Below are 5,341 nucleotides of genomic sequence, written 5' to 3' on the forward strand. Positions count from 1 at the left end.
GTTCCATCACAGTGCTCCATGGTTCCATCACAGTGCTCCATTGTTCCATCACAGTGCTCCATGGTTCCATCACAGTGCTCCATGGTTACATCACAGTGATTTCTTATTATACCACAACGATTCATTGTTACATAACAGTGTTTCTTTAATAACAATAAACAATTGTTATATCACAGTAAAAAAAAATAGCATTCAAAGGTTTTCTGTCTTTGCTTGGACAGCTTTTGTTTTTGCTTTTTCAAAAGAGGGCCTCACTGAGTATTCCTGTCCTGGAACTCACCGCGTACCTCAGGCTGGCCTTGAATTCTCAGAGATCTGCCTGCCTCTGCCTCTGAGTACTGGGGCTAACGGCATCGGCCACCATACCTGGTTTCCCTTGTGTTTCCTTCTAAAAATCTTAGAATTTCAGGGTTTGTTTTAAGGCCTTTGATGCTCATTTCAAACTGACTCTGTACAGGGAGAGGCACGAATCTTATCTCACTCTTCTGCAGGCAGACATCCAGTTCTTAAGGCCTTTGATGCTCATCTCAAACTGACTCTGTACAGGGAGAGGCACGAATCTTATCTCACTCTTCTGCAGGCAGACATCCAGTTCTTAAGGCCTTTGATGCTCATCTCAAACTGACTCTGTACAGGGAGAGGCACGAATCTTATCTCACTCTTCTGCAGGCAGACATCCAGTTCTGTCAACAGCGTTTGTTAAAAGGCCTCTTTTCCCACGGCATGTTTTAGACTTTGTCCAAGATTAGGTGGCCATAGTCTGCTGGTCTACCTGGGTCTTCTAGTCTGCTCAACTGCTCACATGTATGTTTTTATGCCAGGAGGCCTGCCTTGAGCATTCTAGCTCTATAGTATAGTTTGAGATCAGATATTGTGATATCTCAGCTGCATTACAATTCCTTAGGGTTGTTTTGGTTATTTGTGGTATTTTATGGTTCTTAGATTTTTTTCTATGTTAGTGAAATATGACATGGGGGTTTTGATGGTTATTGCACTAATCTGTAGGTTAATTTTGGTCATGCTGTCATTTTCACGATGTTAATACTGCCAGTCCAGGAGCATGGACATTCTTTCCATCATCTGGCATCTCCTTGGGTTTCGTTTGTCAAAGTCTTGACATTCTCATTGGAAAGGCCTTTCACATCTTCGGTTAGGTATATCTCATGTATACTTAATTCTTCTAAGCTATTATAAATGGGATATTTTCCTTAATTTCTTTTTCTGAGTGTATACTGCTGGTATATGAAGGCGAAGGCGTAAGTCACAAACAATCCCACACCAGTTTGGAATTATGATTAATAGAATGGTTATTTATTTAAAGGGGAAAAAACTTACAGATCACCATCCCAGACAACAGCCCTCTGCGCAATCAGGAAGGGGGTCTAGTAGCCGGGAGCAGAGCAGGAAGTAAGACAGAGAGGAGAGGGAAGTGGCCGCTTTTTTAAAGGGAGAGAGACCACGCCCCAATGGGCTGGTATCTCAGCGGCTATTGGCTAAAGGAGCGGAAGGAGCTCCCGCAACAGGTATATATGAAGGTTACTTTACCAACTACTTCAAAAAGAGGGCTAATATTGAAGATTTACAAAGAACTGCAGAAGTTAAATACCAAGGAAACAAAACTACCAACCAACATACGGGCTAATAAAATGGATAGTTTTCAAAAGAAATACAAATAGCTAATAACTTTTTAAAAGTCTTGAACATCCCTAGTCATCAGGGAAAACTAAATGAAACTACTCAGATTCCACTTCATCCCAATCAACATGACTGCCATCAAGAAGTTGGAGAGGCTAGGCGGTGGTGGCGCACGCCTTTAATCCCAGCACTCAGGAGGCAGAGGCAGGCGGATCTCTGTGAGTTTGAGGCCAACCTGGACTACAAGAGCTAGTTCCAGGACAGGTTCCAAAGCTACAGATGAAGCCCTGTCTCAAAAAACAAAAAGAAAAAGAAAGAAAGAAAGAAAGAAAGAAAGAAAGAAAGAAAGAAAGAAAGAAAGAAAGAAAAATCGGAGAGGATGAGTGCACTGCTTAACCCTCAGCAAGAAGCTTCTTCGACCAGAAGATGGGAATTAGCACAGAGACCTAGCTTGGAGCACTCAGCCCTAAATGGGATGTCTTTATCAAGACCTTACTCTCAAGGCTCAGAGACCTGTGCAGAAGAGGAGGTGGGAAGATTCTAAAAGCCAGAGGTGGTGGATGACTCCAAGGAAAACAACGTCTTCCAGACACAATAAATAAGGCTGGCAGACAGATGAGCCCACAGACACTTTGAGAACATGCACAAGACACGCACATGTTCAAGTAAGACAAGATCCCAGAACAAAGAAGAAGGGGAAGGGGACACAAAGTCCCATCCCTAACCAAGAGCTGTTTGCAATCGATGCCTGCTGGAAGAGGAAAATCAGTTTCCTTCAATGGGGTGTCACCAGTACATCAACCACACTCCAGGGCAGGCTCCATGCCCAGGAAAAACACAAAACAGATTCCATGGTTTTTGTACTTTTTGTTCGTTGGCTGGTTTTTGTTTTGTTTTATTTTTGAAGAACATGAAGTTGAATGGGTAAAAAGAAAAGGAAAGGATATGACCAAAAAATATAGTATATGAAAAAAATTTCAGCCACTAAATAAGATGAATAGTCTTAAATTACACTAGGAGATATCATATGCATAAAAAGAAACTCTCAAAGAATTAAAAAGTATTTAAAAATAAAAATGAAAGAAATAGATACAATTATTAAGAGACTTTTAAACATGGTAATTTAAAACTCAGAATTGTTTAGCATCTTTCCAAAGTGAGCTTCCAGGGCAGAAGAAATTTGTAGAACGAGAGCTAAAAAAGGCAGCTCCATCAATAGGGAAAAACATCATCCAGTCTAGAAAGGGAGGACTCCACAAGACACTGGTACCCAACTCCTGCACTCAAACCATGAGAAAAACTCTTATCTCACTTCCAACTTGTGCCACCCTTGAAGAGCACATCCAGAGAACTTCAGCTGGGTGACACTCATCTTCGGCTACATTGACAACTGTCTACCTCAAGTAACTGACTCAAAACCCTTGTAACAAAAATTCTCTCACTTTTTATGCCTTTTACATAATTAACATTTATGTAGAGAGCTGCGTGGAGCCGCACCTGATGGCGATGTGTAGAGAGCTGCACCTGATGGTGCTGGCTTCTGCCCTCCGTGATCACGAAAGCGAGTGCTCTCTGTGATAATCAACTACTAATATGGCTAAGGCCTGACTCATGCTATTATCACGCAATGATCGTCAGCTGCTTGCATATGCATGAACCTATGGGCAGTGCCCACGTGGCAATCCGGGGTTGGCGGCCTGTGCCTTTTTAAGGGCTGGGAGAGGTTTGCCCGGGGAGAGAGAGAAAGAGAAAGAGAAAGAGAAAGAGAAAGAGAAAGAGAAAGAGAAAGAGAAAGAGAAAGAAGAGAAAGAGAAAGAAGAAAACGAGAAAGAAAAAGAGAAAGAGGAAGAGAAAGAGAAGGATTGCTGTGAACAAGGTCCTGAATAAACTGCTTGCAAGAAGAGCTCCGGTGTTGCGTTTTCCTTGCTGGTCGAGGTTGGCGCGACACATTTAGGTATTAATTTTATTGATATATTCATAAATGGCAAAAATGTTAGTTTTGGCTTTAGTAAGGTCACACTGAAGATATGATGTCCTTCCTTTAATCAAGATTTTGCAATGTCTGTCTACTTATTCAGACATACTAAACTACGTAAAGAAAGTCTTACATGTTTAAAGACTCCACTTTTATCACTATCTTCTAACAAGAACTCTTGCATTATTTAATATAAATTATACTTTTTAAATTAAATAATATTCCTATTATTAAATTATACTTTTTAAATTAAATAATATTCCTATTATTATTACCAAGTGACTCCTGTTTATATTCCATTTATTTCCCTTCCTACACATAAAATAAGAAGATTTGGCTCTTCCTATGAAACCTATGAAATCTTAACGTATGAGTTCTAACTCTGCCTCTTCTATCTGGTACACAAAAATAGACGATTTTGGTAGAGGGAAATTAAAAGTCAAATGATATTGTTATTGGCTTTCTTTTATAATGTGACTTTCCACTTGGCTACTCAAACTAAAATGTAGTATAATACCTAGATAATCGGACAGATGATGTAATTATCCCCAAATAATTATGAGGCAGGAGGAGACAACGTAGCAGTTAAGAGCACTTACTTCTCTTCTTCTCGAGATGCTCTTCTGCTACTCCTCCTCATCTTTAGAAGATTCTAGAAGTGCATCTTCCCAGGAGCACAGGACATCAAAGCATAATTGACTTTCCATGCAGAAACTGAGATGCTTGGCCAACTGGGAGAACTGTCAACTAGTGTTCTCAGGGGGAAAGTCACGTTTCTGTTAAAGATCCCTGCGACTGAAAGGCACAACCCCTGACATCACAGGTCAGAACCAGATCATCTCGGGCTATCTTTACCACTCTCAATGGCCATTCCAGCCTCGCCTCAGGATCTGACCTGGGTCCTCGGTCAACATGGGAAAGTATGAACTCATGTTACAGAAAAAAGCCATGCTATGATAAACACTCCACGAGGCTGACCGAGTGCACTAATTAGAGAGAACTGGAATGATGCAGGTCCAGAGCCCCCAAACAGTCAGCTGTTTACCGTCCGTCTCTGTCTCTGGCCCATCACCCCTGTGACCACCAAGGACACTCCTTTTTGAAATGTACAGACCCATAGATTCCACCAACTCAAAGGCTGAGAACATTATTAAATATCATCTGATGCCTGAACAGAGACTTTCTATAAGCCATTCCTCTGATACCTCTACCCATGTACTATGGTGTGTGTGTGTGTGTGTGTGTGTGTGTGTGTGTGTGTGTGTGTGTGTGTGGTGGGTGGTGGAGATGGAGGGAAGAGAGGACCGAGTGCATGTGTCTGCAGGAACACAGAGAGGCCATGGCTGTTCAGATGCTGTCCATTGTGGGTTTTTTTGTTTTTTGTTTTTTTTTGGTGGAAGTGGTTCTTGGTGGGTTTTTTTTTAAATATTTACTTATTATGCATACAATATTCTGTCTGTGTGTTCGTCTGCAGGCCAGAAGAGGGCACCAGACCTCATTACAGATGGTTGTGAGCCACCGTGTGGTTGCCAGGAATTGAACTCAGGACCTCTGGAAAAGCAGGCAATGCTCTTAACCACTGAGCCATCTCTCCAGCCCAAAATATTTATTTATTTATTATGTATACAATGTTCTGTCTGTGTGTATGTCTGCAGGCCAGAAGAGGGCACCAGACCTCATTACAGATGGTTGTGAGCCACCATGTGGTTGCTGGGAATTGAACTCAGGACC

At 41.6% G+C, this 5,341-nt stretch overlaps 1 protein-coding gene across 4 annotated transcripts in view; it reads right to left on the reverse strand.

Annotated features, from left to right (window-relative positions):
• LOC101983299 (ankyrin repeat domain-containing protein 26-like) overlaps positions 1–5,341 on the reverse strand; it is a 72,275-nt gene that overhangs the window by 43,627 nt on the left and 23,307 nt on the right. The window lies entirely within an intron of this gene.

Source organism: Microtus ochrogaster, unplaced genomic scaffold, assembly GCF_000317375.1.
Source record: "Microtus ochrogaster isolate Prairie Vole_2 unplaced genomic scaffold, MicOch1.0 UNK1, whole genome shotgun sequence".
Classification (NCBI taxonomy): domain Eukaryota; kingdom Metazoa; phylum Chordata; class Mammalia; order Rodentia; family Cricetidae; genus Microtus; species Microtus ochrogaster.